We start from the raw sequence: 24,936 nt of genomic DNA on the forward strand, positions 1-24,936 counted from the left end.
CTGAAGTGCTTGAAGGGTTGAGTTGTTTTTTGTCTTTTGTTTGGGTTTTTTTTAAGCATCTAAAAATACCATATACTGAAAAGGATATATGAAATTAAGGGCATTTATGTTTTCTTTTTCTCATTTTTTTAAATTCAAAATTAAAGACTGTTTTAGTTTCTTTTCTCCCATGTGGCTGAATCTTTCACAGCAAAGAATTGCAGTTTTTCTCCTAATTCTCCTCATTTCACATGTACCTTTGAGTGATAATTTCCATCCTTTCTTGGTAAACAAAGAATTTTCATTTCAGGACATATTTGAATGTTATTTTAAAATCAAATTGATTTTCCATCTTTACGTAATTAAATTGTGTGGTCAGAAGGAAATTGTATTGGAATAACAAACCTGGTGTTTTTTCCTCTTTTTATGTATGTATTTAAAAAACAAAACAAAGCAAAACCACTAGCAAAATATTGCTTGAAGGGAAGCTGTAGTGTCTGATGCAGCAAAGGAAAAATACTTATTTTTTATTCTGTTGAAAGAGAGAAGTTACTCTGAGACTTTGGCACTGAAGTTGTCTTGGTGGGATACAGATTTTGAAATTGCAGTGTGAATCCTCACTTTTTAATAAGCAAAGAAGTGCATGAGAGCTTTCACAAATTAGCATCACTATCCAGTGGCCTCTGTGGGGGTGAAAAGGGAAGAAAACCTCATGAGAATAGGATGATTAATTGGGTAAAACATTGTATAATTTAAAAAAATCTCTGAGGTGGAGTTCTGTTTAAAGCATGTCTCAACTGGTGCCATCCACACTTGTTTTATTTACTATGTTTAATACCATTGTAATGCATTAAAAGGTATATAATGGGCTGCTCCTCAGTTCTAGTAGCTGTTTTCTTTATTAGTATAAATATTAGCTGTGAGAGAGCAAGTGTGCTTTAAATTTCTCTGTGTTCCAAAGTCTGTAATTAGCTGAAGTTTATCCTTTGCTAAGGGGAAAATACTGCATTTAGGCTTTTGTTTCCCTTCCTCATTGCCCAGCATTTGGCCAGAGTGACCTGTTGTGGTCCAGCAGCCGTGGGTGTTTTGGATGTATCATATTTTGCATATTCAGAGCTGTCTAGCAATAATGTCAAACTTTTGCCTCAGAGTGACCAGATAATGGGCAGGTGCACTGCAGTAAAACCTCTACTTCCACCTATTATCATGTGAGCTTTCTATTTCCCCTCACCCCTCCACCCCCCCAAAAAAAACCTAAACCACTAAACAACCCAATGAACAACAAAAAGAAAAAAAGATCTTTCTATGTATGTTTTAACACAGCAAACTTGCTGATGTGGATTGGGTCAGTCCACAAGTTTGTTCAGCTCCCATGCAGTGCAGTGAATGCCATGATTTTGGGTGGCTAAAGATACCTGCCTGCTCTGAGTTTCATTGCATCTTCTTTTCCTGCACCCTGAAAAATGGAGGCTTCAAAATCATTTACCTGCACAACTTGTAACTTGGTCTCTGAGCTACCATTGGATCTTGTTAGGTGCTTGGTTTCAACACATTTTTTGTGTGAAAACATGCCAAAAATCTTGAACTTGAAGAACAACAGGTGCTTCCTTGCAATAGTCAGTTACTGCTTGAACTTCGTGGGTCACACTGGTTCAGTGTAAGGCAGCAGCAGCCTGGCCCTGAGCAGACTGAGGTTGAATATTGGCTGTTCTGAGTCACAGTCAGAAGCTCACTGCAGTTAAAGTCCCAAATGCTTAATGAGATACAGGCAGATAATACTGTCTGGCATTTTAGATAATACTCAAGATGTTGAAAAGCTTCAAGAGGAATTAAGGGGAAAGGATGGGCTGTTCCTGTTGAGGACAGAGTGATTGGTGAGGGGATGCAGCTGCATCCCAGGGGGGTGGGTACCAGCCCTTCCCTTGCCCTGTCTGGCATGGCTGGCTTGGACCAGATGCCTGGGGAAGTGGCACATCACAGCCATCTGCAGAAATGACATGATTGTGATTCTCTGCTCCCTGGGGATTTGTGAGAATAAATATGATGATGATGAGGTGCTTATGGGTACAGCAGTAACAGAGCCCTTCAGACAAGGAGGTGGGAAGGGGCTGGGAGCAGAGCCTGGAAAGTGACTTTTTTTTTTAAACAGCTGAAATTTGCATGTGGGAAGTTTGTATCCACATAACAAGATTAAACTTGGTGCCTATTTCATCTGACAAAATTGTTCCTGTTCCTTCAGCACTGCTCTGTGTCTGTCTCAGGGGAAAATCAAGCACTGAATTTTGCTTCGTGCTGCTCGTTCCTCCAGCCCCACCTCGGCCCTGCAGAGGAGCCAATCTTTCTCTGTGAGAAATCCGAGTGTTAATAATTTCTGGCAAGTGTTGTGCTGAAGCAGACAATTCCCTCACGCCAGCCAGGCGTGTTGAGGAGTTACGCTGGACAGGGCAAGGAAAACACTTCCTTTTGAATTCCTCGCCTCTCCACAGCCTCCCAGGGCAGCCTGAGAGCCAGGGCAGATCCATTTCATGCGGATGCTGTCCTTTGGAAATGCCTCTGGTGATGGTCTGCATGCAGTGGTGGCTGCTATTTCCTGTGAGAATACCCCCTGGCTTGAGATTCAATATTAAAAAAAAAAAATCCTGCTTTTTTTTTGTAGGTGAATGAAGTGATAAGGATATCCAGATTTAATCTTGCCTCACAATGGGGTATCTGCTCCCTAATGTCATTTGGTCAATGGGAACTGTGGGCAGGTATATTCATTTGGGCATATTCAACGTGTTTATTGGTAAATGCTAACCTGGTTAGTTATTTTATTGTTAGCTTTATTTTGAATTAGACCTTCCCTTTCCCTCTGCCCTCAGTATTTCTTCCTATTTTTTTTTTCTCCAATGTTTTTAAGTTGTTTTGCAAATGGATGTTAGAAATTGGATTGACTGGGGAAAAAAATGATTCATGGTAAAGGAAAAGTTTTGACTGTGTTTCCAGTACTGTTTCATTTAAAAATGATTGGGGAAAAGAAAAGCAAGGTGGGCTAAATATTCCAGCATTTCCTTGTGATATTTTCAATTTAGGAAGAAAAGGTGGTTTATAACCAAGTCTCACTTGGAACTGCTGGTGCTTGCCTGAGCTCCATGAGGATTTCTGGAGTGTGACTGTCCATGCTGCATTAGGATCTCCCTTCTCTGACAGACAGGAGATGTGTGAGAAATTAATATTTGTGTCATGAGAATATCATTAACTACTCTGCTTGCATCTGGGAAGGCCTTTTTCTATTCTTTAGGGATGAAATGCTGGAGCTCTGCCCTATTGATTCGCCTCTGAAGCTGAAGCTGCTGTGGGGTCAGCAGGGGTGTGTGGGCTCAGGGATAACGAGCTGCTGGATCCCACTTAATCCACAGGAGCTGACCGTGGGTAAATATGAGGTAGCTCAAGGCTGCTTGACTTAGGTTTAGGAAAACATTTGTAATCAAAAATATCTTTTTAATATCAAAATTTTCTAGGCCAAGGAGCTTCAAGGGTTTGTGGAACTGTTTCAGATCTCCATTTTATTGCATTAAGTAGGATACAAACACAAAATCGAGTGTCTTTTAGTCTTTATGTTCTCTGTGCAAAGGATATTTTTGTGATATATACACTTAAAGATTGTTGAAAGCATTAGAATAGTTCTATTTTTAAAATATAACATATTCCATGCAAGAAGAAATCAACACAATGCTGTTTAATGCTCTGTAAATACTTGTATATAAATAGAATAATCCTTTTTTAAACAAATACCTCCGAGGAGAGTAGATTTTCTTTGTGCAAAGATTGTGCATGTAATAGTTTTCACCTACCAGTTTAGCAGTGCATTCAGCCTGTAATTTTATTTGCCTGTATTGTACCAGGAACAATGGCAGAAGAAGCTGCCAACGCTGCTCACTACATGAAAACAGCAGTTCAAACACTCACGGGTATTTTGCCAGTGACACTTTCCCTGTCTTCCCTTTCACTTTCCAATGGATCCCTGATGGAAATTATTGTCCAATTTTCGGAAGGACAGTTCGTGGCAGTTCATGCTTCACTAAGAGGTTTCTAATGAAGTTAGAGAAGCTGTAAAGATGAGATCAAATTTGACTAAGCAAAAGAATATTATTTCACAGCTAAACTAATTTTTTTAAATAATGAGATGTCTAGATGCACTGCATTCTAAAATGGATGCCCTTTAGATATCTATAATGAAATAGCATCTATATTTACTGATACTTAATTTTTACTTCCCTCTTTTTATTTAGAATGAGTGAAAGTGACACCTTGCTGTAATATTTCCAGATTGCTGCATTATTCTTACAAGGTGGAAGGGTGCTTTGTATTTCCTCTGTCAGTCCTGCAAAACCACTGTTAATGACTTAAATTAGAAATAATTTTCCTAAGCACCTGTAGGAGTAAATCTGTGTGACAGAGGCACTTTTAGAGATCAGGATCCAGCTTGCTGCACAAAGTTCCCCCATACCCAAGCAGGATAATAGAAGTGATTGATGTCTGAGCTGAGTTGTTTGGGTTTTTTTAATTCTTCTCCTCCCTATAATTTCCTCTTGCTCTCACCTTAAGCCATTCGAGGTGGTAGTGAAGCAGCTGTCCTAGGATCTAATATGAGATATTTTCTCAGCATATGGTGGGAGTTTGAACTCTGGGTGTGCCTTGAATACCAGCAGCTTTAGCTGCTGCTGTGGCATAGAGGTGTTGGCATGACTGGAGGGAGACACAGTGGGGCGTACCCCAAAGGCAAAATCCTATTGCTGGGATGCTTCTCCTCCTCCAAACCAAGATGATTCCTTAAATCCATTAATTTATTTTTATTTGTATTAAAGAATAATGGTTAGCACTGAAAATCAGGTCTGTAACACGAGCTTTGAAACAATTCACATCCTGGAAATGAAGTGTGAGCTGGAGCTGGTAGATCAAAGCCCAGCAGTGAGTGCTGGTGAGGGACAGAGCTGGCAGGACACACACAGGGACACAGCTCCAGCAGCTTTAAATTAGGTGAATTATTGTTCAGTTAGATTAGGTGAATTATTGTTCAGTTAGATTAGGTGTTATTGTTCAGTTAGAAACCCCCAGAGCACTGCCTGTGGTGTTTCTTCTCCGATCCTGGTGCCCAGCATAACAACATATCTGCTTGATGTATGGAAAGAGTTTACATGAATATCCGAAGAGAGCAAGTATTTGGAGAGCACTAAAATGGGCAAAATAAAGAGCCTCAAGTGGAACATCACTGAAAAATCCAAAGGAAGGGACAAAAGGTGGGTGAGGAGCTGAAAGACATGACTCCCAAATATTTCAGTAATATTCAAAGACCTCATTTTTTTGGCTCAATTTAGTGATTTGGAGCCCACACTCTGTGATCTCTGTCTCTGAGGGGCAGGAGCTTGTGCTTGGCTGATTCTCCTCACGCAGCTTGAAGGAAGCAAACAGCTCCAGTGCTGCTCTTCTGGGCTTTGGTGTGAAAGTTGCTTCGTTTCCTTACAAGATTTATGTGCTGCCTTCAGACACACACTGCTGAAGTTCCTGCTTCTACACATCCCAGGTGGTAGAAATCCACCTAGATTGTTACCTTCAGTGAGGTGATGTAATTAACATGAGCTGAGATCTAGCCCTTTTGGAAATTCTCAACATTTTAAGCTAATTTGAGTATAACTTGAAAGGCAGTCATAGATAAAATTTAAACAACTTCTTTAGGAGTGGTTATTTTTATTAATGCTATTCCCATTTTCTTGTAATCCACTTGGATATGAGTAAGCAGAGCAGAATAAATCCGACAATGTTGATTGTTTCTGGAAAGGGATGCTCCATGTTGACTAAGAAAATACTGAATTATTAAGTAGTTTTCTAAATATGTTGCCTGTCAGAATAAAATTAATGGATGGTAGATACAGTTGTTACACTGAAGCTAAGACCTGAGGTCTGTGGATAGAATAGGAATTATTTTTATGTAGAACAACCGAAACAGTGTATGAAATGCTTCTGTTCAGTAAAACCCTACTTACTTTAAAAGCATGACTCTCTCCCGTCCCCTTGCCATGGAATGTTGCTATTCAGGGTGCTTTATGTCCTGGTGTAATTATATCAAAGCAAGAAGATTTGGTGGTAGGGAATAGCATCTGTAAATTCTCGTTTGTTTGATGACAGAATGCTGGAAAGGCCTGGCAGTGCCATGCTAATTGTTGTATGTGTTTAATAAAAGTGGCTGTGTGGTAAGTGTCATCTGAACATTAAAATCATATTATTAAATATGGATCTGTGCAAGCTGCTAACTGCTTTTGATCAGTTCATATAAACATGATGCATCCCTTAATTGTATTAAATTTAAGTAAATTTAACAATTAATCTTCATGTAATTAACACTGCAGTTTTGACAGCCTATCATTTAGTGATAGTTGTAGACTCTTTTAAGCAGTCAAACCAAATGCTCATGATTTATTTATCTATATATATTTATTCATTTATTTTCACTGCTTTTTGAGAGGACATGTTTCAGGGAAGGAGCTTATAAGGTAAATGCTGGATAAATCATTTGAAGTGTGTGTGTAGCTAAAATACTGCCCTGATCAGCTGGGCTGGCTTTGAAAGCATCACGCTGCATTACAAGTACACAAGAATCTTTCGATTTTTCTTTGAAACTTGTTGTTCACAGAGACTGGCTGGCAAACAAGCCCATTCCTACTGCTTAGGGAGTAAGTGCAGAGCTGCAGAGTTGAAGAAAGCTTTATTAATCCAACCTCTGGTCCTTCAGTCTCATTGATTTTTGACATGGCTACTGGAAAACCACTGGCTTTTTCTTAATTCACTGTTCCTTCAGCTTCTTCCTTTTTTTTTTTTTTTTTTTTTTTTGTTTTTTTTTTTTTTTAATCAACTGAGGCTGAAACTCTCTGGGAAGAATTCAGTGGATATTAAAGAAACAGTAATTTAAATTACAGGGCAAAGGTAATAAATCACTGTGCTTGGTACTCATTCTAAACTTCATCTCATTTAGAGACTTTTTTCCATGGTGACAGAATTAAAATATTAATTTGGTTTTCAATGATTCTCTTTCAGCTGCACTTTATGTTTCTGCCTTAGGTTTGTATAGATTTTGTCACTTTAAAAAATGTACCGCTAAGGGCAGGGGTTTAATTATCTGATTTGCTTTTCCATTTAAACTTCCAGAATGATTTTCATCTAAAGATCTTATCTGCTCTGTATTTGATTATCGGATGTAAATCAATCACATGGAGATATTTGTATCATCTGTCACATACGCTGGAAAATGATATTGAGAAATCAGAGTCTGCTGCTCATTTGGCGTTATCCCATTTGGATAACTCAGGAAAGTAAATCCACTCTGGATGCACCACTGCTCTGTGGAACTGGGCTGGAAAAGGAGAGCAAAGTGAGGCAAAATTAGCTTCATTAAAGTTTAAAACAGTTACATAGTATAAAGCATTTCTATACCTTAAATCTCCAAATATAAAAGCATGTTCCAAAGTTGTACCTCATTCTGATGAGACATGGATGATCTTAGGAAAGGAAGCAGGATTATCCTATTCAAAGACCCGTGGAATCCCTCAGGAAATACACTGTCTACACATTTCCTTGTAAACTCTTCAATCCCTGTATTCCCAATCATTCAAAAAGGCAAAATATGAACTCTTTGGTAGGGTTTTGCTGTGATCCCTTTGGGCTTGTGCACTCACGAGTAATTTCTTGCTGTGTAGAAACTGGACATTTCTCCAGCTGGTGCCACATCTTCTAGTCTTCCCCAAAATTAAATTATTGCTTGAATACTAAGTGTGATCTAAATCTCTAAAGAAGTGTGGTTCTTCTCTGTGGCAGACAAATGGGATGTCCCACAAAGGCAATGCTCCTGCAGCATCTGCTGCAGCAATTGCAGAGTGAGGGTTGATTAATTCTCTTCGTATTTCCAGTTGGTTTATGCTGTTTCATTGTCCTGCAAGGCTTTTTGCTCCAGCATAGATGGAAAATGGAGCATTGCCAGGTGCATGTGATGTCACAGTTGTTGATCTGCATCTGATGTCAGCAGAGTCTGTGGAGATGGGAAATGGGGAGGGAATAGGTGAGATGCAGGACAGTGACATCATTTTTAGCTTAACAAAACTCACTGGCTGTAAAGATTTCACCCAAGGCTGCTCTGCCTTGGAGATTATGTCTGCCCAGGGTGCATGCCCAGGGTCTGAAATACAGACTTGGCTCCTGTGTCCCTGGTACTAGTTCCACACGTAAGGAGAACTTCTTAATTAGGCTTGTTCCACAGGAGCACTTACTCTCCACTTATGCAATGAATTTTCTGTAAGTAAAAGTGTAGTACAATAATTGTGATGCATGATGGGCGTGTTTAGATAACCCTCCTATTATTTTAGGAAGTGCAGTACTTCAAAGAAAACTTATCCCAAGGTGTCCCTTAAACTTTTCTTTTGTATTACCCTCTGGATTACTCTCCTATCTTCTTCCTTTGATATGTTAATTCAGTATTTTTTTTTTTTTTCTATCAGGGCTCATTGCTCCTGCTTTTTTTCTTCTTTTTTAAACTGTAATTTAATTTTGTGGAGAGTTAATGCTTATCAGTCTTGTTTTACTAGTTGACAATTTCTGGGACCGTTTTTCTTCTTTGAAATGAAAGTCTGTGTACTGTTCTGCCTGACTTTTGTGTTTACTAATCCGTGTTACTATTTTTTGTTTGTTCTTTTTGAAACAGCAGCACTAATTTTTATCTTGGTTTTAGTTTGAGCTGTTTGGATCTCATAATGCTTTAGCATAATTAAGAAACATATATCAAAGCTGCTGACTGAAAGGTTTTGTCAAGTCTCTCTTCCACACACATAACTTGTTAACTTTGAAACTTCAACCAAGATTAGTCAAATTTACCCACAGTTCATGAAAACTTGACTCTGGTGGGAAACAAATGATTAGATTTGAAGCAAACTAAGCCTCAAGCATTGGGAGCTTCAGTTTCTCAGCCAAAAGCTTCACCTGTCAGTTTTCAGGAAGGCTTGTACAGCAGATGAGATCTGACTTCTTTTCCATCAGCTATACAACAAATGGTAATGAATTAATTTACAACTCATTATTTAAGCCCTTTGAGCAATAGCTTTAAAGATCTGTCTGCTGTTGTCTCAAAAATTTAGCACCCAGCTCTGCCAGCCGCGTACAGTCCAGATGATGCAGATTCTGCAGGGCTGCAGTTTGCTCACATTGAATTGTAAAAATCTAATTCTTTATCCCTTTCTTACTAAGCATAAAGCTGATAAAACAGTTTTGTTGTTTGTGCTTCAAATTTAGCAGAAGTCATATGGTTTAGCAGGAGCTTAATTCTATTTACTGATGAGTTCAGCCAGCTCTTCCAGTGGGTTTTTTCCCCTGATGGCACTGCAGAAACATGCTGGCAGTGCAGCTGAAAATATCCCTGCTCAGTTCCTTCCCAGCAGACAGTGGTGCCTTTATATTTCTGATGCACTAAAATAGGAGGAGATCTTCAGCCACCAAAAGAAGAGGGAGAAGGGAAAGCCCAGGATTAGAAGTTCCTTGCCATGATGTGGCCCTTCATGTCACTGCAGTGAGGTACTGCTGTCTGGAGGCTTGCAGGGTTTGTGTGGTCACAGTCGGGGCTGAAGTGTAGGATGTTAAATCAGCTTTAGTGGATACCAGTCCCAATCTGTCCATCAGTGTGGAGTTACCTCCCTTGGCTCTCTGTGGGTTTGCTTCCATGGAATTGGTGGCATTACCTCGTTCTTAATTATTTTACTCATTTTGATCTTTGCTGTGAGGGTGAGGAAGCCCTGGCACAGGGTGCCCACAGAAGCTGTGGCTGCCCCATCCCTGGAAGTGTCCAAGGCCAGGCTGGACAGAGCTTGGAGCACCCTGGGATAGGTGAAGGTGTCCCTGCTGGGGCAGGAAGGTTGGAATCATGGCTTGAAGATGATCTTAAGATCCTTTCCACCCCAAACCATTTTGGAGTTCTGATTCTGTGATGCTGATGTATTTAACAATACTTTCAGCTCGTTAGAACTGTACTGTGTCTTTGCCTCCAGGCTCTTGAATAGCAATTAACAGGATCAGTACATAATGAGATACACTCTGTATGTTGAAAGTCCTTCTTTTCTATTTATGTGTCTAGAGTACATCAAATGAAATTCAAACCTCTTGGGTGACTGTTTTTTCTCCCCACTCTTGTGCTTTTTCTTGGTGTTTGTGAATCTTGGTCTCCAGGGATTATCGCTCATGCTGATGGCATCAGGTGTCTGTGGTCTGTCAGCCCGAAAAATTTTCCACTGAATATCTCTTTATAAGACTGGCTCACCATCAGAAGCAAAGTTGGACAAGCCCTGAGCTTTGGGAATATCTTCATCTATCTGAACTGCACCTTTTTTGGCCGGAGCTAGGTCCAAGAGCCAGCTGTACTCAAAGGCAGGGAAAGTTTGCATCTGGAGATGGATTTCAAGTCTTATCTATGCTCGATTTTCCCCCAGCTCCTCTGTGAGCTCCCCTGTACCACTGTGCAGTCGCTCTGACAGGCAAGACAGAGATTTTGTAATTAGGAGCCTTCCATCATATGGTGTCCCTGCTGCGTTTCCTCGCCAGCTGTCTTCCCGGGGCTGAGGAAGCTTTGCTTTTACCATGCTTCACACAGCATTAAACTGTGTAGAAAAGGCTAAATATTGTAGGCCAGATGCTGCTTTCCCTTTGCCTTTATCAGCCTAGGGAATAATCTCACTCCTGGGATGGCACTTTGCTCCTGTTAACTGGTGCCTGACTGCGGAAGGCTCCTGTTCCTCCTCGGTCCTCCTTGTCCCCTGGCCTGTGGCACAGGATTATTTCCACTGTGGGCTGATAGTTCGGGACCACCTTTTCTTTTTCATTTTGGGATATTTTGGTGGGCTTCACTACAGTTGCATCATGAAGGCAAGCAGAATATGTAGTGTTTTTTTATTTTTCTCTCATATATATATATATATTTAAGAAATCCTTAAAATGGGAATGGCAGTGACATCTTTTAATATGACTGGAGCTAACATCTCTAATTATTTGTCTAATGAAACTGAAGTTTTCTGCAGAAACCTGCAGTTTTGTGTGTTCTCTCTCACAACACCAAGAGTCATTCTTTGAACTCCTCCCCATTTCCTTCTCCATTTCTATTTGGAAGTGCTCCTTATCTGCTTTTATCCTGCGAGGGAGGAATTTTTGAGCCTGAAATGAAGAACCAGCCCCTAAGGGAACTTTAATACAGAGAGGTTACAACTCAGACAATAATTTGGGTCAATTTAAACGGCATGTGGGTGTGGGTTTAAATAAATAGCTTTAACCTTTAGCTTACTGATGGAACTGAAAATAGATACAGGGTTGGGCACATAGGAAGAAATGTGCCATTGCTGCCAGCATTACTTTGAATAAGCAGATCTCTCTTCAGGGCTGTCAAACCAGCACCTTTGCCAGTAAGAAGCAATAAGATATTTTTTTCTTTTTCCTTTTCTATTTTTTAACCAGCAGCCAAGTCTAAAAGAAGCTCTTACTCTTTTTTTCCTTTGGTGGTTTTGTATTCCCAGGCTTTCACTTAGCAATTTTCTTATATCACCTAGACTTTTAATAACAGTCATAGATCCTTGTGGCTATTAATTTGCCCAGTTAAACCTATGTGGAGACTTTCCCTAACCAGTTATGTCCTAAAGGGAGGAATTAGAGCATTGATCTCGCTCCATGTTTGCTGTGTTGCAGCCAGGAACTCTGTGAACTGCTTTTTCCCCACCTATTATTTGTGGCTTAAGAAATGGAGAAGAGCTCATGAAATTATTTGCTTGGTTTAGAGGCCAAAAAGTGGTGGACCTACTCTAGTTTAATAATAGTCCTCTCTAGGCTGAGCTCTGTCCCTGCTCCCAGGCAGCAGTTGTGGAATAGGTATGAACTCCTGTACCTCAGATCTTCAGGAGGACAGCAGAATTATGAGCAGAACTTATCTACAAACATGTATCTGGTGAAGAAATATGAACTTCATTGTTATTTTAAGCTCATACCAATATGAAAATCTGATCCAGTGTATTATAATGTGGCGGCTACTCAGTCATCCACAAAGAGTTGATTTAAAGTCATAATTTGCAGGCAGTTGGTGGGAGGGAAGAAGCAAGTTGTTGCTTTATCTGAGAGGACTGTAAAACCTTTTTGAAACTCAAATGAAATAAAGAAACCCACAAAGCAAATGTAACAGAATACTTTTCTTAATGTATCCAAGCTGATGAGTGGTATTTTGGCACTAAGTAGCAGCGTTGTAAATGTTTGCTGCTGAATCCTACAGCCCTAACCCAGTCAAGCAGTGAGTGCCCTTGCTCTTCCAAGCTGCAGCTGCATTTTCTTTTCAAAGGTCAGTGGCATTAACAGCAGTGCAGGCCTCCCACCCTCTGTTGAAGCTCAGCAGCGTGGGAATTGCCTCAGTAAATAAGGTGCTGATAAAGAACTACCAACTTTAGATCTTGTAAAGGTAGCGAGGTTTCTTGGAGGAGTGCAAAGCTATTTTCAGCCGCTGATTTGCTCGTGGAGCATAAATGTAGGCATGATGAAATACGCAGATAATGTTTCATAGTAACCATCTGATAGCTAATAATGGTGAAGAAAAATAGAGTCATAAGTTTGGCGTGGGCTGCAGTTTTAGTACCATTTCCTTCTGCAGGTTGTAACTACTGCCTGTACCTGCTGAGCAGCAGATACGTAGTTTCAAAGCGTGCCAAGGGCAAATAAATTCATTTTCACCTTTTATGCTTGAACAGGTTGCTACCCCACTACAAACAGGTTGCAGCCTTGTGTTCTGTAAAATGTACTCCATTGTCACACCATGGAGTTGCCACACTCTGTGGGGAGATGTGGGGCATACATTTCCATAATAAAACACCTTAAATTTGCCTGTGCAAAACAGATTTGGAGTGATTCACTAATTTTGCAAGGAGCCTCTTTCAGAAGAGTGGAACAGTTGGTCATGGGGTTGGGATTTCATGTTTTGTGGCTGTGGGATGAGTTGCCAAGGCGGGGGGAAAAACTGGGGCAAGGTGGCACCAAGGACAAAAGCTCAAGAGCTGAAGTGCAGAGAGTTGGACTTGATTTCACAGCAGTGAAACCATTCAACATCAATGGTGAGGAGTGAAAGGGAGATTCTTGAGAGAGGTAGAGAAATTCTTCCTTTTCAGGTTATCTGCCTATTCTCTGGCGAATCAAGATGAGGAAGAAAACAGCCCAGGTTGTTGTGTAAGTGTTTGCAAAGGTTTCTCAAACCCTTCCCTGAGCATTTGCTTTTGCAGCTGTCTGATTCGGCTTTATGGTCTAAACAGAGCACTTGTCTGGTCTGCTGTGGCAAATTTCAAATTCTGAATATCATACAGAATAATCCATAAGTAAACAGTGATATTCTCTGTAAGGTGTTCAACTTCCAGGCCTGGGCATTTTCGTGGTTTTACCTGCATCCCTTTGGAACTTCTGTTCTGCTAATCAGTGGGGTATTCAAGGGTCTGTCCAGCTGAGGACTGCTGGTCACTGTGAGCACTGTGAAAGCCAGTTGTTGTGTTATCTTCATCTGTAGTTATTGTATGAAGAATGGTCAGTGTTCTCTTCCCCATAACAGCAATATTGGCCATGCCCCTACACCTGTGTGCTGTGAGGAGCTGCAGGGAGCAGTCTGCTGCCTTGGGAGAGTGTCCATGGCACAGAGGGAGGAGGGCAGCCTGGCTGGTGCCAAACATTTTGGGTTACCTGTGCAGAATGTAAAAGCAGGTGTCCGTGTGTGCGGCTGGAATGAGTTAGCACAAGCAGCAGAAAAAGTGAATGTTGCAGAATGCCCTTGGGGGAGTGGAGCACCCTGCAGTGACAAAATCCTGTCCTGGCTGCACCACCTGATGTGCAGGAATCAGCAGCAGCTTGTCCTTTGACACTGGGTTGGGATGGGAGGGGCGAGTCTGCTTATTCATGGAACAATTTCTGTCAAGTAGGCACTTCCTTGTTCGTTCCTTTTGATCCTTTTTTACATACCCTAATTATGGATACAGTCTTGACAAAGATGATAAAGGGCCTCAGGGGTTATAAAACAGGAGGCAAGGTTAAGAAAATTATGTTTATATTCATTAGAATAGAAGAGATTAAGAGGGGTCGTGACCAAGGTGTACAAAATCCAAAAAGTATTGAAGAAAAAATGATGCCACCAGAATATTTAAAAGGGAAGCTGTGAAGACAGGGGTAAGTGGAGAGCAGCTAGCATTTTGATTGGAATTGGTTGTGGGACGTTTTTTCAAGGGTGTTGCTCTTGGTGAGGAAAATTAACTTGTGCTGATCAGTGGGCTATAGGCAGACAACTTAGGGTGCAGAGCTGTTGTAGGCCAGAATTATAGGACACATCATGTAACTTCTTTTTGGAATGTCTGAGTGGGTTGGGTTTGGGCAGAGAGTAATGGATTAACAAAGGGATTCACCTTTTGAGCTTGTTTGGAATAATGAGCTGGGGTGCCAGGTGTTGGAAGAGTGAAAGTCCCACGTTTTCATATTGAAAATGCTTTGTGCAAACTTGTTAACTAAAGCAGTGCTGTGTAATAGAGGCTTTTGGGGGCTCCATGCACAAAGATAATTCTGGGGGAGTGGCACAGCAAAGAAAGCTTTTTTCAGTATTGTGTACTGGTACAAATGGGACAAACCAAAGATGTGTGGCCAAGAACACCACCAGCCAAATAGGCTAAAATGAGAAGGACATAGAGGCAAAATCAGTTATGGCTATAAATGACTTTACATGACTTAAATAATAATAAAATGACTTAAAACACACTGGAACTAAGAGGAAGGCAGAAGTCCATCAGGAAGAAAGGGAAGCAAATAAATGGACTAGAAGAGAAGACAGAAATACAAAATGCCATTATTTTGCACTGCTCTTCACAGAAAGGTTAATAACTGTGTCAGATCTGTAACAGTGTTCCCTGTAAAAGGGCTTACGAGCAAAGGCAAGAACAAGATAAGGAGTATTTAGGTAACTGTGATATATTTGGGTCAGTGTGGCCTTATGAAATGTACCCACTAAATTATTTACAACTCTCAGAAGCTTATGGAGAATAGGGCAATTGTCAGAATTCTGGAGGAAAGCAAACACAGTACCTGTCATTGCAGAGGACACTACAAGAGAAACAGAGATTTGTAAATACCCAAGAAGATACAGAGCAAATTACCTGTGAGCACATACCTGTGAGCAGCACGTTGTAACTGACATGCTTCAAGCCCAAACTAATCTGATTTCTTTTTCTGATTGTGTGACTAATACCCAAGAGAGGAGGAAAGCAAAAGCACTTTGTAGCCAGGAGTGTGATGCTCACCTCAGCATCACATTCTCATACCTGAGAGAAAGCTCAGACTTGTGACTGTAAAAGTTCTTGATCAGTGGATCACTAAATTTCTTCTAGCAGAGCTCCATATGCCCCGGTAGCAAGGATTTCACTGTGCAACAGCTACCACTGGCTTAACAAATTCTTAAAAGAACTATATTAATATTTAACTCAGATGTTATTGGACATTTTAGCCATGGGGTGTGAGCAGTGTCTGCCTTAATAGTTTTGATCAGTTGTTGAATGCTGGACCAAAAAGTACAGCTCTCAAGTGGGGGTGAGCCCCAGTCATTAAAGGTGAAGCCCAGTTGCACAAATGGAATTGTTGTATAGGGACCACTGCTTCAGGTGGCTCAGGGGATGTCACAGTGGACCCTGAACTGAGGGGTGGCTGCTGTCACACGGTGTTCCCTACGGATGTGGACAGCTTTGGAGGGAAGCAATAAAGCCAGATCTGGTACCTCTGTTATGAATCTGGGGTCTACTGTACTGAGAAAATGCTGCAGCTTTACTGAGGGGAGGTGACGTGGAGAAGTGCTGGCACATTCAGGACTATTTCAGAGCAGCTTCTTAAAACCTGAGTCATGGCCTCGTGCTACCAGACTCAAAACAGGTAGACAGTTGCCTTCATAACAGAACCAAAATTTCACAGTCTGTGTTACATGGAGCAATTAATGCACTGGTAAATCCAGTTACAGTACTGATTTAGAAAAACACTGAAGCATCTGCTTAAGTTTTTTTCTGACAGGTTTTAACAGGTGCTAAAAGCTCTGCCCTGAATGAATTACTTTGCTGAATCGAGACCCAATCAAGCATATGCTTGTGTTAGGAAAAGGATATATACAGTGCTTAAGTTCTCTGAAGGGGGGAGGAATATACATTAGGATATTTTTAAATGTCTATTTTTATATATGCTTTCTCTCTGTGGAAATTGCATAGACTGCAGTACCATCCTCTTGCTCTCTCTCCAGCATCCCTTTCCCCAGTGCATTTACTATGAAAGAGCTTTGCCGTGGGCCATAGCCTGTATTGCAGGGGAGTATCACATACTGAAAACTTACCTAACATCCTGCAGAAATGTGATGGGTGCGTGGAGGATGGGGAGCTAGAGGTAAGCCTTGAAAAAGTTTTCCTAAAGATTATTCTTTTTAAACACTCCTAAGGCTTTTGCATAAAGATTGCAGAGTAGGCATTCCAGCAGCTTAGACGAGCCCTGGATTTATGCTCTGTAATAAATGTATCCATAGGGTGCTGTGTTGTTGTAATGATAGCAAATGACAGTAAAATTAGGAGAATTAATAATGACCCAGCTGGAATAATTTAGCACTGTGATAAGTAAACTCTAACCTAATACTCAGCATACTGGCAGAACTATTTACAAAGCACATTGAATGCAGGAGTCTGGGGGGAATCCTCTACAGAAAACAAAGTGAAACCCTAATCACAAACAAATGCCATAGCATGTCATTAAGAGGATTAAGTGACTTGAAATTGATGTCTAAGGCATTTTGGTTGATTGTTGCTAAAAATGCCACATGCTTGACAATTATCTTCTGTTTGCCATCCTCTCTGCTGCTAGTAGTCTGTCATGCAGTATTATCCTTGTTTACCACCCCTGCCTCGTACCAGGTCTTTATCTGCGAGGTTTGCAGCTTCGTGCCAGAGCTGATCTGCAATTCACAGTCTGATGTGTTGGCACTGGTTGGTGCCAGACCATTAATACCTTGATAGCAAGGGAAAGGCCAGGTTCAGCAAACACTGGGCTGAAACCAAAGTGGAACAGCACAAAACTTCTGGAGTTAGCTTTCTTAAATAAAAATGCTTGGGTTTTAGTTTGAAATACTGTATTTTCCCTAAGAAATATTTGTTACATTAGAGTTAACAAAGTTCTTTAAAAAAAATTAAATTTATGTGACGCATTTTACAAATAAACGAGTTGTATATAGACTTGATCTCATAATAACTTTCTGAATAATTAGTATTTCTGAAACTTTGACCTTTGGTCTAAGTAACAAATCTTTAAAGTTAGAAAAATTTCTTACTCTGCCTTCCTTAGTGATTCTGAGCTATTTTCCCTCACTGATATGTGCTTTGCTGAGAGGGAGAAGCTGCAGATGTATTCAGGCAAGTCAGATATTTCTGAGGGGAAGCCTGGAAAGTAGCATCGTTGTGTGTGAGTGAGTGTCACCATATGGATCATTTCCAGTCTGCTCAGGCTGTCAGGGAAGGAAGTGTTGCACCAAACTCCCAGATACAGACAGGAGCTGTGGTTGCTTCCACGGCTGTCGGGTGTGTGTGAGCTGATTGCAGCCCTGAGCAGAGCAGGGAAAGCTCCAGCTCTGATTAAATCCCAGAATTAGTGGGGAGCCTTGCACCCTGTGCTGGTGGCCATGGGAATTGTGCACGTGGAGCCTTTACCTGCAGCCCCTGGGGTGTCCTGGATGTGGGCATGGAGCAGCTCCAGCTCCAGCCTGATTTAACATTCTCACTTGAAGTATCACCCCATGTCATTCTGGGGGCACTGAATTGCCCTGTCAAAAAATGTGTCTTCAGCATCACTGGTTGCGTGTGGGTGTGAGCAAATTCTTCTGGCTTTTCCCCTTTTGTGTCTTGTAGCCATGCAGTGCTGGGTTATACTGAGCTGTGCTGCTTGTGTAGTCAGGGAAAATTGGTATTGAGAGATGCTGGAATGTCTGCCTTGTTGGCAAGAGGATCAATGTCCTGCATAATTTGAGAAAAAACAGAAGTCTCTTGTAGTGTGAGAGCGACACATGGACAAAGAAACCTCAGGTTTTCAATTAGAAGTTTTGGGGTTTGATTTTTCTTTCCCCTGTATCAGTTTTATAATAATAATACCACCAACAAAAATACTAATAAAAATAATTGTCCTGAATCCAGCCATGTGAGATGCAGATATTTAAAGCCTCAATCCCCCAAGACTGAGGTTCAGACATTCCATGTTTCTGGGCTGCAGGCAGCTGCAGAGGAGTTGCAGGAAAAAGAAAAATAAAAACAGTAAAGTTTTAAATTGTGGTTCAACCCATTCCTTCTCACTTAAGAAGAGATGTCAAATCCACTGACCTACTGCCTCTCTTTCATGGATGCTTCTGCCCTTCCTTGGCAATATAATTACAGCATGGTTGGGAGTTCAGACTGTGATCTGGATGTAATCATCCTGTATTGAGGGCACCTGAATAAATAAATACTGATTGAAATCCTAGTTACTGTCTCCATGAGTGCTGCCTCAGGGCTGGCTCTTCAGGTTAACCTGTGCCCTCTGCAGACCTCACTCAAAGAGGGTTTTTACCCACAAAAGTCCATCCTGGCTCCTGCTGGTGGCCACGGTGCTGCAGCTCTTTAGTGATCCTGCCCCTGCTGGGAAAGTCACATTTTTAAGGAGCATAAGCAGGAAGGGAAGGTGTCTGCTTGGTGAGACATTGCCAAATGGAATTAGGATTTGTGTCTAGACAGCAATCAAAATTAGCCTTTCATCCTCCATCAAGGTAATATACAAATTGTTCTGTAAGCATTAGTAACTTAATTGTATTACTTTGGGGATGCATACATAAATAAGCATTGAATATATTTGCTATCTTGCAAATGTAAATGAAGCTAAAGTACCAGCAAAGGTGGAGATTCCTCAGTACTGGTTTTTCTTAACTCTCCTGTTCTGGCTGTGAGCTGGATTATTTTGGGTCACTGTTTCCTTTTTCTCTTGATTTAAGCCAGTGTAATTCTACATTCAGTGAGAATTTAGATGACCAGGTGAGATGCAATCTTAATAAATTATTAAGACCAGTGGAAGTCCCTCACACTGCACAAAGGCTTTTGGCTGCAGAGCAGTAAAAGAGCTTGCTCTGAGTCACAGCTGTCATCTTTATAAAGCAAAAAAAAAAATATTTTGAAAAAACTAAATGTAACAGGGTATAAATGAAAGAAATGTAGCTGTATATCAGAGCAATCCATTAAACACACACAACCTGCTGAGAGATGCTACAGTATCACTCACTCCTCTGTAAGTCAGTACATAAACTTGTTTTTAATTTTTTTGGCAGACTTACGAAGCCAATTATCCTGGTAATAAATATTCAGCTTTAATGGGCAAGTAAATAATTAATGTTATTGCCTTTGCAAATTTAGCTTTTCACTTATAAATTAGCATAATTAAAATAGTAATGTTTCAGTGCGCATTTTACCAGCCAAAATCTAAATCAAGCAATTAAACTGTAGGTTTTTCACATCAAATGAGTTGAGCTTATAATGATACAAACTGTGGGCATAAATCTGCTTTTCATGGTCAGATTCATTATAGAAACATGAAGAAAAATTACTCTGCAGTAGATGTAATCAAGTATATTATTTGAAAAACCATTAATATATACTTTAACTACTTTTTGTTGTCCTTGCAGAGTGAAATAGGAAGGGGAAAGCACATTTCCCATGAGTCTCTGGCCCAGCAATAATTGCCTGTGTATAATTGTAATGGCCACTGTACAATGGCTGTCAGTGCATAGTGGCTGTCACATCTCTTTGGATTGATTGGAAAACCACAATGCACAGTATGAATCTGAAAGAAAAAAAAATTACTCTGTAGTCACTAACTTTAAAAACTCCAGTCTGAGTTACACCAACCGAAATTTTGATTATACACTTTTCCTCCTATACTTTTTGTTTTATATTTTTGAGGAGTGTTTGCTGTCCTCCTGTGTCACTGTTCCAGCTTAGTGAGCAGTCAGAGCAGAAAAGCTTTTCTTGATAAGAGGAGATGAGTTAGTAGGAGTGTTCAGATATTTCTACTCTGAATGCAGCTCAGAGCTGGTGAAATTCAGCCCTTGGGGCAGTTGATCCCCAGGAGCAGAGTGTGAGGCTGTAACTTCAAGCTGGCTCAAGGGTTCAGGAGGTTGCGTCAAAATTTCTGAATTTTCTTGAGAGACGCAGTGAAACTCTGTGGCTTCTGAAAATTAGAAGCTTCAGGGATCAGACTGTAGAACTTGAGCCTTTCTCATTTTGTTTTTAAGCTGGGAATGTCACAAGAGCATTTGTGTTTGTATGACTGGTGCCAGTTTTTGACTTAAAAACATTTTTTTAGAAATGGGAAAAGCTCAGAGCTGACTCTGACATTCATCTATAGACAAGGACACACACAGATGAAAACTTGAAGTCTGAAAATTTCCTCAGAGAAGTCCTGAAAGCTTGTACTGAGAACCCAGAGCTATAGACATTTCTGGTCTTGGAGTCTTCACCGTCTGTTTATAGCTCCTCAAAACGTTTCTAAGAGCAGCATTTTGCAAACTGCCAAAGGTTTGCAGATACGTAATGAGAAGAATTCCTCGATGCACAAGCTTGCCCACATCCAAACCTGCTCACTGACATTTCTACAAGCTCTGATTTCATAGTCCTTTCGTGTCCCAGAACCCTCTGGGCAAATTTATCCCTGCAAAAGCCCACTGAAATCACTGAAGTCACACCAAAGATAAATTCAAGTCAATGAATTTTATTTTAGTGGTGTTCAAACTGTTTGCAGTGCTATGCAATAGGTAGCTATATACTTTTTTTCAATATCCAATTGTTTAAACTTTAGTGGGCTCAAAAAAAAAAAAAAAAAACAACCCTTTGAGCTGAATTTGTCCTACTTGGTTTAAATACACGCAGAGCTGCAGGTGTGGTTTGGACAACAATATTATCTGGAGTTTTAGAAGCACTTTAAAAAGCAGGAAAGCATGCAAGCCTCTCAGGCATGATATCTGTGGTTCCATATTTCCAATGCTATTTTAACAGGACACAATTATGTGTTGGTGTGATGAGCTGTGGGTGGGAGAGCAGCGATGCCTGCACCTGATGGCACAAGCAATTCTCTTGTAGGCACTGCTAACTCTGTGTGTCACTGTGCACCTGTAGGAAATACAAATTTTTATGAGTGAAAAGGCCAATTTCTATCTCAAATTCAGCCCTGATAGAAGTAGTTTTAATCTGTATTTAATTATTGTACTTGAGCCATGTCTAGATTTAGATGGGGTTGAGGTGCCCTGTATGGTTTCTTTGCCAGTGGTGGCTAAATGAGTCTTTTCATGTCAAGCCAAGCTCTGTCTGGGTTTAATAACATATTTCTGGCTGGGTCTGGTCCTGCAGTCAGCAGCCTTGAGCTGTGTCTGACAGGAATCCAGCCTATTCTGTAACAAGGGTGTTCTAAGCTCCCTGACGTTTGATGGTCCCCTTTTAGCTCTTTTGGTTTTCAGAACAAATCAAAGATTGCTCTGAGGCACCTGAGGTACTTCAGGCACTGCTGTTCAGGCTGGCACTGCTGGGAACTGTATTTTTGCTCCTTTTTTTAGGATTTACAGCACTTTAAGGCAGCGTTTCCCCACGGAAGCACTGTGACACTGCCTTATTTTATGGATGAATTAGAGTATTGCAGGTACTTGCTGACTTTGTCGAAATCCAGCGAACCTTCTCTCTCTGAGAGCAGGAGCAGGAGGTGTTTGCATGGGTGAACTGGAGCTCTCTCCCATGGGGAGGTGAAGAGGGGTGTCTGTGTGTGTGTGTGTGTTTGGAGAGGAGGGAGAACATCCAGGCAGTTGTGGTTTGCAATTGCAGGTGCATTGTGGCTGTGTAGTGGAAGGGCAGCTTCAGGGGCTTGTTTTCCTTTCTTTGTTGTCCTTTTTAACTTGCATTACTTTTTCCACACCTGGTGCTTTTTGTAGAAAGCTTCAGCATCCTCCCACAGCCCCAGGTGTGCTCTGGCCTGTTCTGGCTCCCCAGTGCACTCCCCAGTCACCTGCTCACCCTTTTCTCATCCCTGATGCTGTGCCAGGTCACATCCCCCCCTCTCCTGTGTCCTCCTGCTCTCTCCTTTCTGCTGAAATTAAGGCACCTAAAGGCTTTAGGGCTTTACCAGGCTTCTGTGCTGGTTACCAGTTCAAATTTACTTTCTTTCTCTTCAATTGTACAACCCACACAGGAAAAAGGACATTTTGGAAGTCAGGTGGTGTGTTCCAAGTGTTGTTGAATTTGATGCACTCTCCAGGCTAACAGATACCTGCACTGAGTGAGAGGCCTTTCTTGTCATTTGTGGACTTTGTTGGCTACTGCCTTCCCTGGGTTGCAAAAGCTGCAGCAATGGGTGGGACTTGGTAAATAACAAATTTATCCAAACTTTTCAAAGTTTGCAAAATGACCAAAACACAATTGTTTTTCCTAATACAGCTAAAGCTGGCTTAAAGCATCAAAGGAGAAGCACATTCTTAGGAAATGCAGCACAGAGTGTGATGCTATTAAAAAGTGTGGCTTTTAAATTCAAAAGTTTGAAAATAATAGCCTGAATTTATAATGGAAAACCCTGTTCAGATTCTGGCTTGACACTTGGCTGACAGGTGTGTGTCCTCCAGGTGCCACAGAATCTAATATACTTGTATTTTCTCAAACATTTGGGGTACCAGCTTATCCTACTATGTTCCACAGAGATAAACAATAACAATAACATTACAGAGTTAAGTGACTTTGGAGCTAAGTATCTTAAGCAAAGGACAAAAGGTTTTCTTAGCAGTGACTTTGAATAGTAGATGGAGGTATATGCATTTCCTTATTAATTTTCCATCAGGATACGTGTTAGAAGTGGCAGTAAGATAAAACAAAAATCTCAGAGTAGTGACAGATCAGGACAGCAAAGGCAGTTGTTATTTCTGACCATTGTTAATGCAGGCCAGTCATAAAGCTCACTGGTTCCAGTGAGAGCAGAGTGCAGCCAGTGCCAAAAAGGTTGGGAAGTTTTATCTGAAGACAGTATTTTTAAATTAAATTTAAAAAAAATATACAAATCAAATTAAATTTTTAGAAAAAGAAAAGAAAAGGGAGAAAAATAAGAAAAAAGCAAAAGCTCATCTGAAGAAGATGTAGAGAAGTCAGTTTTGGGTGGCATAATAGAAATGCACTGAGTTCAAATGAGATTAAAGTCAATAATGGTCAAGTTAATACCTTAGATAGAGAAGTATAGCATATGTATGAAAAGCTTATGCTCTAATGTCCTGATCCTGCTTACTTTGCTTGGGCAGGAGTTTCTGTTGGAATGGATCAAAGAATGTTTTTTTCTCTGGTTAGTGTAATCCTGTGTGGTCGCACAGGTTGATAAATTTAATTTCCCTTGGGTCAGCTGAGGTTCTCACAGCACATCCCAGCTCTGCAGTGCTGTGGTTGCAGAGTGGAGCCCTTGCCATGGGAACACCCTGGCAGAGGTGTGTAGATGAGCCACGGGAGGAGAGGGGAAAGCTGGAAAAGTGATAATGTGTCCCACCTTTTGGAAATAGTCTGTCCCTGGCTCAGTGTGAATGGAACAAAGAGGGTAGAGGATAAGAAATGCACTGACTTTGCCTTACCAATGAGTTAAAAGACTCTGCCATCCTGAATTTGGAAATGAAGCTTCTTAGTGAGCTGCAAAACAAGGTAATGTTGATGCTGTTGGGGCTGGAGAAGCTTGTTTCAAGTTTGTGATGAAGGGACCTGCTTGAGACATTAGCAGTGAAAGTGAGACCTGTAGCTTAACTGTGACACTGAGATGAGTGACAGGATTGTTCCCTTGTCAGATTCCCATTTTAGGTTCGAGTAAGAGGAAATCCACTTAGATCTTGTTCCATCAGTGAAGGCTGTATCACACAGCTGCTTCTGGTACAAACCTGTCAGCTCTTGTTGGGAGAACTGGCTTCATTTCATTACTCGATTATTTTGATGATCTGTCTGGTTAAGTGGAAGCTGGTTGCTACTCACCACTGAAGAGACTTCAGAATTGCTTTTTACCCCCCACAAATGTGCTTCCAACCCTTTGAAAGCATTATTTGACAAGGACATATGCATTACAGTAACTTCATCATTGCTTTCAATTGAACTGGCAGAAGAAACAATAATGTGCTGAAAGAGCTTCAGTACAAGGGCAGATGTAAACATCTAAGGAGCCCAAGAGATCTTATTTTATAGTCCAAGCAGACTGTAGGAGTAATAATAATAAAAACACTTAATAGTGTAATGCAGCATTGGCAGCTGGGGAGTTAGACAGTAACCTGCAATTTAATGCTTTTGAACTTGGGGAGCAGCTTTGGTTAAAACCAAGTGCCTGGTGAAGAAAGGAGTTTATATTTCAAACAGGAAGTATTTCCATGGCATTTCTTGGTTCATTTTCAGAAAATATTTACTTATGTGCAACAGCAGCAAAACCTGTTCAGTGTCATAACATTTCCTATCACAGCAAGATAATCATTACACTCTTGAACCTGATAATGTAACATTTATGCTTTTGTGATGGGAATAGTTCCTTCAAAAAGGGTGATTAACCACTTACTTCCTTTTACCTGGATACCATTAGTTTGTACTTGGATAACAAAAATCAATGCTGATCTTCAGCAGCATCACAGTATTCTGTTGTATTAATCTCAGTCAACATATTCTTCATTTTATTATTGCCTGCATTCTTTAATTGAATTCATATCCTATCACACCACCAGCCCCCACCAAATTCCTAATGGTGGGTGTTACCACTTGAATTGCAGCTCTCCTGTTCCACTATTTTTTTTTGTTGGCAGGGAAGGGGGAAAAAAAAAAAGGCCTC

General features: G+C 40.8%; 1 protein-coding gene across 6 annotated transcripts in view; it reads left to right on the forward strand.

The window, feature by feature from the left end:
* The window catches only part of SGCD (sarcoglycan delta), a 308,895-nt gene that overhangs the window by 79,877 nt on the left and 204,082 nt on the right, over positions 1–24,936 (forward strand). Inside the window, exon 3 of one of the 6 annotated variants that reach the window (XM_072935308.1) lies at positions 16,316–16,455. The exons of the other annotated variants lie outside the window; for them this stretch is intronic. The gene's annotated coding sequence lies outside the window, so the exon portion shown is untranslated. The remainder of the gene's footprint in view (positions 1–16,315; positions 16,456–24,936) is intronic. 6 annotated transcript variants of the gene reach the window in all.

This window comes from Taeniopygia guttata, chromosome 13, assembly GCF_048771995.1.
Source record: "Taeniopygia guttata chromosome 13, bTaeGut7.mat, whole genome shotgun sequence".
Taxonomy (NCBI): Eukaryota; Metazoa; Chordata; class Aves; order Passeriformes; family Estrildidae; genus Taeniopygia; species Taeniopygia guttata.